Source organism: Kryptolebias marmoratus, linkage group LG22 (genome assembly GCF_001649575.2).
Source record: "Kryptolebias marmoratus isolate JLee-2015 linkage group LG22, ASM164957v2, whole genome shotgun sequence".
NCBI classification, from domain to species: domain Eukaryota; kingdom Metazoa; phylum Chordata; class Actinopteri; order Cyprinodontiformes; family Rivulidae; genus Kryptolebias; species Kryptolebias marmoratus.
The window spans coordinates 28,066,247-28,075,794 of NC_051451.1; the positions used below are offsets into that span (position 1 = coordinate 28,066,247).

General features: G+C 41.1%; 1 long non-coding RNA gene across 1 annotated transcript; it reads left to right on the top strand.

Annotated features, from left to right (window-relative positions):
• Positions 1–2,684: 2,684 nt before the first annotated feature.
• LOC119616706 lies at positions 2,685–4,821 on the top strand. Its single transcript, XR_005232682.1, has 3 exons — positions 2,685–3,060; positions 3,192–3,349; positions 3,495–4,821. It is a non-coding gene; the product is annotated as an uncharacterized LOC119616706 (long non-coding RNA).
• The last annotated feature ends 4,727 nt before the right edge of the window (positions 4,822–9,548 follow it).

A 9,548-nucleotide genomic window follows, 5' to 3' on the forward strand; every position in this document is an offset into this window, starting at 1 on the left:
CCCCCTCTCGCCCCCCCTCTGTGAACCCTGCCACAGCCCCCTGCTCCTGAACCCTCTTGTACATTTTAGGCCTTAATAATAAACCAACATCTGCAGAACTTACAAGTGCTTTCCCAGAGTTAATTGAGTAAATGAAAGCAAGCTGGAGAGCAGTGCTGATCTATGATCCCCTGTTGAGGGCCCAGAAGGGAGACAACAGATTTACTGCGAGGACAGTGGGCGGCCTTTTGTTCGGGCCTCGGTTCACGGCAAGTTTGAGGTCAGACGGGATTAAAATATTTTAGGGAACAAATGGAGCAATTTGAGTGCAATATAAGGGACACTTTGCCATTTCTGACCAGGAATCCAGGTGTGATTTATTTCAGTTTAAGCCCCGTGTCCCTTTTCATCTTATTTTGGTACCCTTTTCCTATTATTAGGGATTTATTGATAAAATAAAGATTAGGTCTCTTTAACAAGCCCTTTGGTTCTGGCTGACAGAGGAAGAAGAATGAACACAAACAAATACCAAAGAGAAATGAGTTTTCTCTGCAGAAATTAATGCACAACCAGATTATTGAAGCTCTCTGTTAGACGGACCTACTTTGAGTTTATTGGTGAATCAAATTGTTTTCCTCCTGGTTCTGCTTCTCCTCTTTAACTGTTTAGGATCAGAACAGCAGTGATGGCCTCGAAACAGAACAGGTCAGCAGAAACCTGAACCAGGTGAGAGGAGAGGACATATTCCAGGTAAGTTTCATTCAATCAGATGTTTTAGTTATCAGGATTTCCTCCTGAAAGCCTGAATCTCTGTGGGCTGCAGCTGTTGGCGACGAGTTTCCAGTTCGAGTCTCCAAAGTGTCTCGAAACGTTTGCAACGGTTCTCAGTTTCCTCACATGAGTCGAAGAGGTTCAGTCTTGTTGCTTCAATTTGGAACTGGATAAAAAACATTTAACATTTATCACAAACAGGAGAGGAGAGTTAGATACCTGCTTTTAACTTTCAGCTGTTGTTCAGCTCCTTTTAACTAGTCTTTTGCTTTTACTTCGGCTCTTATAAATGAAGGAACTTTGTTTCTTAACGTTTTAGTTTCAAAGACGAGATGATCCCTCGTTTAAAGCTGGAAGTTTCTGAGACTCGTTCACAAACCCTGACTGCTGACGGATCTGTTTAAACTTTGGCAGCCAAGTTGGCGGGTGATATGCATTCCTCCTTCCATGCTATTTATTGTTTAATAAGCTGTAATAATTCTCAGGTCAGGCGAGTTATAGGCGGGGATAAAACGGATCCAGACGACACATCATCGTCCTAATGTGGAGCGTTTCATTTCAATGTTTCTTTAATAAATAATAAAAGCTTCAGTGATACATCTGAAACAAATATTCACAGGAAATATTTCCATCTTCCTAAATTTGGATAAGAATTACGCAGAAAAGGCCAACAGATTTAATCTAATATATAATAATCTCATCAGTGAGGTGACAGATTTACTCTAATTGCCTCCACACTCTGCCTTGGACACATACAGCTTCACACATAAAGAGTCCCATCTGTCTAATGAGGACATTCACAGGCAGAAGTAAAAGCATATGCTGTTATCACACAAGATGATTAAACATTAAGCACAATTCTGGCTCCAGTCCCAATCCAAATTTACTGCGATGTTCCTCGTCTCATTATCTCGGCCAAAACACAAAAGCTGGATTTCCTTCGCCCGTAAATTTCCTCCTGATTGGTTCGATAATTAGTCCTCTTGTATCTGCGGGCTGCCAGCCACAACGTCTCCTGGACCCTTTCACACCCAGACGACAACCGATGGCGTCCTGCCTTCGTTGGCAGCGACCCGGGGAGCTTTCAGCGGCAGGAGGAGGGCGTCAGAGCATCAGGGCGTGCTCCTGGAGCATTCAGGGCCCAAAGCACCCTCACTCCACGGCCTTTTAATGCTTCACACCAGGCCTGGGAGACGAGCACAGCTACAGCAGATTAGCATGTTAGCATATCTGCATGTCTGCAAGTTAGCATGTCTGCATGTTAGCATGTCTGCATGTTAGCATGTCTGCATGTTAGCATGTCTGCATGGTCCGGGTTTTTTCTGCGACACAGCAGAACCAACGAAACAAAAACCACTTTCAGCTGAAGGACATTTCCTGAAGCAGCTGAACTGCTGGTAGAATGCTAGCTATTGGCTAAAAGTCACTGAAAATGGCAAATAGCTAGCTAAAGGCTAAAAGTACAAATTTCAAGCCAAAAGCTAAAAGTAGCAGAAGACAAATGGAGCCAGTAGCTGAAGCAGAGAGAACATATTTTCTAAAGGAATTGAAGAGATTTCTGTGTATTTCTATGGGGAAATATTTATAAATAAAGTAAAATATTTTGAAATAAATGAAAGTCCTAAAAGCCAAAAGCCCCAGCAGCCATCAGCTGAACGAGCCGAACGTTTTGATATAAAAACAGCTGAAGTAGCAGAAAGTCTGCAGGAGTTCGACTGTAAAAATCATACAGAAAAATAAAAACAACAATTTAGACAGTAATAAATATTTAAATTGTATCATTATTTTTGTTATTATTAGTATTTGTACTAATATTAATAATATATTATTATGACTATTGTTTTATTGTGTTAGAATAAATATATTTATTTTGTATACATAAACAAGAACTCTTTAATTGTTTATTTTGTAGTTTATTTATTTATGTCATTATGTTCAGTTTTAAGCATTTGTACAGAAAAATTCACTACTCCGCAGTTCCAAAGAAAAATATATCAGTAATTTATTATTATTATTATTATTATTTCATACTCACTTGTCTCATTGTATTTTCCTGTAATTCCTGTGTTTTATGTTTTGTCTTGGTTTATATGTATCCATAAATATATGAAGGCGGCTTACAATGTGTGTTGGTCTGTGTGTGTGAGGGTGTGTTGGTCGTTGTGCGGGGTTGTGTGTGTGTGTGTGTCTGTGCAGGCCAGGAGAGCCAGCCCAGGAGGAGAGGAGGTTGGGGAGGAAGACAGGCAGAAAGAGTGGGCCAAACTCGTTTTCCGCTTGATGGGTTAGCTGCAGAGAAGGCACCTTTACTCGGTAAATGATTACGGGAGGTGGGAGGGGGGACCTGTGCTGCTCTGCTATTATGTACTTCAAAGGTCTCCAAAGGCAGGTTAAATGAAAAGCAAATGTGTTGCGCTGCCGCTCAAATACCTCAAATGTTTTAGCAGGTGCAAGCAATGAGGAGGTGGGCTGCCGAGCACTGCACCTTGCTTTGGGAATCTGTTTGGGCAGAAAGACGGTGTCCAATCAGGGAAGGGAGGAACAGGTCCGATGTTCTCACCACCCTGACCTTTAGTTGACATGCAGGTGAAAAGGCAACTGGGTGAGAGTGATGAAACTGAGACCTTTTGGTTTGTTTTTGTAGATTTACAATTCAGAGCAACGGCCGTAAAGTTGATAAACCAACGAAGGCCTTTTTTCTTTCTGCTTCTGGCTTCCTCCACCTGATAAATGTTCATGAATTTCAGGGTAGACGTGTCACCAGTTCACCAAAGTCTGGAAGAAGACCCAAACCGACCTGCTCAGAAGGAAGGAAGTTGGTCCTGATTTTAGGAACCACCAAGTCCACCAGTGTCCCTGTCCACCAGGGTCCCTGTCCACCAGTGTCCCTGTCCACCTGTGAAGCCAGTTTGACATCACCATGGACTCAGAGGACAAAGAAAGAAGCTTAGAAGGTTTGGTCGTAAGACAAGACAAAGATTGAGCTGTTTAGACACAAAGACAAGAAGCTGAGGCTTTCAGTCTGAAGAACACTGTACCAGCTGTTGAGCATGGTGGTGGTAGCATCATACTGTGGTACAAAGTGGCTGAAATACTGAAGAAGGAGGAGGAAGAGGAGGAGGTCTGCTTCCAGATTCTTCAACTTCACCTCAAACCAGCAGCTGAAACTTGAACACAGTTGGGTCCAAACAGACATCAGAGCTGGTTTCTGATTGGATAAAACATGAGAGCTGGTTTCTGATTGGATAAAACATGAGAGCTGGTTTCTGATTGGATAAAACATCAGAACTGGTTTCTGATTGGATAAAACATCAGAGCTGGTTTCTGATTGGCTGAATCAGGCTGACATCAGTCTTCTGGAATCTCTACCTGGTCCAGGTGACACATGCTGAGGGGCAGTGACCAGACATTGGTGAGGTGTTACAATATATTTGAGTTTATATATCTATAATTTTAATCTTATTAGAGAAAATCCACAATAAAATCAAACTCGTGCACTCAGTTCTTACTTTTAAAAATCCTTGAAGTTTACGTCGTATTCAGTAAAACTCCCAGCCCAGAGAGCAAAGCGTGATAAAGTCCTCCCTCTGCCTCTTCATGGCTTTAATAGCATCATAATCTTGATTTTTGCAGGCATGTAAATGAAGTCCCTGTTGTAGATGCTCTACATGAATAAACTCTCTCTCTGTTCACCTGTTCCATATCAGCAAGGTCCATTACATAATCACTGAATAATAGTGATTACAAGTCTCCTTCTGTCAGAGCAATTACCCCAGCTTGGTCATTATCACCTCATAACATCATCTGCTCTCCACATATCAGACAACACAGCTGCATATTACTTAGTGTTAGGTCACAGAGAGCGAGCGCCGCACTTATGTAGTAAGTTGTGTTTATTATAATAGGTGTGAACGTAATATGTGCGAGCGCTAATGAGCGCGTCCTGTCATTCTGAGCAGAGCTGCAGAAAAACAGCTGAAAGGGGGAGAATAAACGCTGCTTTTACTTTTACAACATTTAAATCACCTCTGTTCTTATTGAAAATAATTATTTTTAAACGCCGTATACCTCGCCTGCGGCCATTCTCACTTTTAAAGTTGGTCTCAAAACTTTTACTGAATTCATGTTTTTATAAACTGAGTTTCACAGTTTAGAGTTTTTAACTGAAGAAACTCGAAAAATAATCAAAACCAAGAGTAAATGTTGATGTATAAACTGTAGGAGCTAAAAGCTAAAAGCTACAAACAGCAAAAGGTTGTCTAAAAGCAGCAAATGGTTAGCTAAAAGCTAAAATTAGCAGAGGGCTAGCTAACAGTTCAAGCTAGAAATTGCTAGCTAAAAGCAGCCAACAGTTAGCTAAAAGGTAAAAGTTGCAAATTAGTAGCTTAAAGTAGCAAAAGAATGATTAAATGGCCAAAAGCCATTTTGTTGAAGAGGACAATGTGTTAGAAGGAAATAAAGAGATTTCAGTTTGTTGTTTGGGGAAATATTTGTCAATAAAACGAAATATTTTGAAAAGTATAAAAGTTAAAAGAACATAAAGTCACAGCAGCCTTTAGCTGAACGAGCCGAAGGTTTTAATTTATAAACAGCTAAAATAACAAGAAGTCTGCAGAAAGTAGAAAGTAAAAAAACGTGCTGACTCAGCGTTCAGTGCTCTGTCATTGACACTTTTTAAAATAAATCTTCAGTTTATAAGTTTTCTCTTTAAATGAAGAGGCTGAAAGCGGTGACATCATCAACGCACGCCATTTTTTCTCTTTGTGCCGAGCTGTTTGTAAATCCACACCAAGATGTTCAGGTGTTGATTAATCCTCCTGACATTTTCCCGGGACATTCTTTCATTTGTACTGACATTCTTGTGGCCGCCGGCGAANGGGGGGGGGGGGATGAAAGGACCGCCGTGGTATTTTGGAAGCCCCTCAGCGGTCAGACCGACACGGGCTCGCCGCCGCGACGGCCTACATTATGGAGTTTAAATCCTGGGGGGGGTCTGCTCCCAATTACCCCACAGGACGTCTCCTGTCCCTGCCTGGTCCACATCACCAGTTTACACAAAACACCTCCTGCTCCTCTAAATAAATCTAATTTAATTAACTCCACAGGTAAACTACATTACACACTTACCTTCACGCTTCGGTAAAAAAAGAAGCTGGTGTCTGAAATTCCAACAAACATCAACTTTCTTCTCCGAGACCCAACAGGAATCTGTAATCGCCTAAGCTGACAACATGGCCGAAGTTTTGATGTAAAACCTGCAGAGGAAGAGCAAAGAGAGCCAAGATAAAAAGCTGCTGCCGTTGGTAACCATGCGCCTGCGTCTGTCACTCCCTGACAGCACTCTTAATAAGGCAGGCAGACGTGCAGATCAGAAAATAAACCTCAAATAATCAGTCATTGTGCAAAAACTACAAGTCGTAATTAAAAAAATCTTACCTGTAAGTGTTAGAAGCTTCTGGTTGTCCCACGTGATTTTTTATATTTCTAGTGTTTTATTTAACAACCCTTCACTTCCTGTTTTAAGGAGACAACTCTGAGCTCAGATACGATGGTTGTTTGATGGAAACTCGTTAGTCCCAGCAGTGTGAGACACTCGTTCTGATGTATAAAGTGTTTGTGGAACATTTAAGCAGCTCAACAGTTAGTGTGCGACATCATGACACTCTCTGGTAAAAAAAGGTAGTATCTTTAAAATCTTCACAAAAGTTGCTGTTTAATTATCTTTAATTCGTCACACCTGAAGCAGATTCTTTGTTTTTACCCATAGACGTTCAGGTATTAGCTCTGCTGCCTGTTTGGGGTCAGGTCAGTTCAGCCGGAGGTCCTGCAGCTCGGCTCTGGACGGATCGTGTTCAGACGACCAAACGTATGTGGATAAAATGGCTCCATGAGAGCACTCCAACCTGTATTTAATGTTGTCTGAATGCAATCAGATCCTTGCCAAGGTGGGAAATGGATTGATGTGCACAACTTAGAATATAATTTATAAGCCGTGCACTCAAAAAAAGGCCATGATTTAGAAAAATCAGTTGCAGAAAACCAACATACATGTAAAGAATTTGTTCTGCTTCAGTCTCACAGAAAAGTAACCCATCCTGAAAAAATGTTTCTTTGACAGTTTTGAAAGACGGATGATTTTATTACCCTGTAAAAACTGTGAGCACTTTAAAAAAATAGCTTGAGGGAAAAATTATGCAAAGAGGCATCTGTACCAAAATGCTTTTTTAAGGGTCAGGTTGAGCACCTACTGATGGAGCAGCGAGAGGAATCTTGGCTTTCTGCACTTATCTGGAGTGTTGGGTGTGTGTGTGTGTGTGTGTGTGTGTGTGTGTGTGTTCTCCTCCCTCTTTCCTTCATTTCTTCTCTATCTCTGGCACCAAACTTATCAAAATAATGTGCAGTCAGATTATTTTTGGCTTTCGCCTGACAAACTGATATAAATTTCAATCTGACTCCGACAGAAGTTTTCATTTTGCCAAGAGTGCAAAAAGAGGTGTGTGTGTGTGTGTGTGTGTGTGTGTGTGTGTGTGTGTTATGGTTGGGAAGCACGTCTTGCGATCGTTGGTTAAACTGTGACCACGTGAAGAGGAGCCGGCCAGAAAAATGTGTTTTCAAACAACACAGAGGAAGAGCAAACACTTTCATCTGTGAGTCAATCAGCAAACCTCGATTCTTTCACGTCTCAAGCAGATTTTCAGCCAAAACACCAGAGAATTACTTAATAACTCAATTATTATTCCTCACGCTCATTATTAATATTATCATTACCACCTGTGAGGAATCTCTCCGGCCCAGCTGTTTATGAAATAACCTCGTCTGATGCAGATGTCAGCCGTGCGGAGGAAGAAATCATTATTTCATCTCCCAGTTTGGACATTAGAGCGTAAATGTTCAGATTAAAACTTAAATGTTGAGAAGCCAACTTTTTATTTACAAAAGAAAATCCGAATAATAACTAAAGTCTAAATTTTATTTACAAAAAACTTGCAATATTTAGAAAAAAAGTCATCTTTAAAGACAGCCTTTAAGGTTTAATATTCTCTAATGTAGCCTTCTTTTACACAGAAATGTTGTTTTTAAGCAAAGATTGTTTTATAATCCTAAAAAAAACTGGCAACCATTTTGCTCGCCATTAGCCTCACCTGGATCGGCCATTTTCTTACAAACTCTGTGCTCTCTGACTGATAAACTACTAATTTTTATAACTATTAAACAGAAACATCACTTCATAAATGACCAAACTATCCCTTTACCCTAAAATCACTCTCTCTAAACACCTAAAGCTTCTGAAAATAATTTACATTCTTCAGTAAAACTCAAACTGCAGCTTTGACCAACAGGAATTTCGACAATATTTAGATGTCAGTTTATGTGTTTGAGGCTCTTATTGTGAAGGATTGAAACGCGTTGATCTGTTTCACTGCAGGTGGAGTAATAAGCTGCACCTCCGACTGGTTAAAAACCAACGTGCATGGTTTTTTAAACTTTACTCAGTAAAAGTGCACCTATAACCCTCGGATACAATCACATTTTTCTGTGATAACATGTCAACATTTTGACTTTAAAGTCAAAACAAAGAAACAAAAATAATCTTTCTCCTCATTGTTTTTCCTTCTAAGTGGCCCTAAAACTTCGCCATACCTCTGAAAAGCGCCGACTCTTCTCCGGTGGCGACACTTTTCAGTGGAGCGCCGTTGGCACGCCCGTCGGGTTTGGCTCCGACTGCAGGAGCGGGAATCTTGCACCCTCATTACACCTCTGCCACTCTAATTACAACCTACTCAAGAGCCGTTATCCTACACCTCGCAGTGACAATGACAGCATCTCTGCTCTGAGGCCTGAAACCCAACACAGCACCGCTTTCAGGTCCACGGTCCCGCTGGAAAGAACTTTCTGTGCAATTAGGAGCTGAAATCTTGGCAAACATTGGAGCAAATAGCAGGTTTTTTTGTTGAATTTTGAAGATATTCATCGGGATGTTTTGATGCATTCAGCCGAACGATGATGAAACCAAACAGCATCCTTTCTGGCCTCTCGCTCAGTTCCACACAGAAGAAATCCATTTTACACAACAGGCGGTGAATTTGGCGACGAATGTGTTCCACGGTGTCCTATCACACACACATTATTGTTTGAGATCCTGTGTTATGCTGACAAATCCTCTCGTGGCAGCAGTCACCTAAGCGTCTTCCATGAAAGGGATGTACATATTCCTCCACTTATTTCAGAATTTATTGTGTTCATCACTAATCCAAAGATGGGCTCCTCGTGTAATACCTGCCATCTAATCATTCTTAGCACTCCGAGGGCTTGTTAAACAAGATCCTGCAGACTGTAATTGTTTTGTCAATTGGTGACAAATAGGCAAAAATAGATTCGACAACACAAAACAGTGGGAATATGTTTCAAAATATAAATAAATGAAACCCTGATACGTACTATATTTTAAATTAGAACATTTCAGAATATGTTATGAAAAGCAGTTAGGGACTTCCTCTTGTTATCTTCTAATCTGTCAAAATGTTGTCTATATAAATTAACTTACAAAGAATAGAGGGAACCAAGTGGCTCATTATGGTCACCATGGTAACCACACATTGGTGTCTCTCACTCAGACCGGAGCAACGCCCTCGTTAGAACAGACGAGGCCCCGATCTGTTGATCCATCTCCCGCTCCATCCTACCATCACTCAGGAACAAGACAGATGCTTAAACTCCTCCGCCTGAGCCAAAGACTCATCCCGACCCGGAGGGAGCATTCCTCTGTTTCCCAGTTAGGAACCACGGCCTCGGACTTAGAG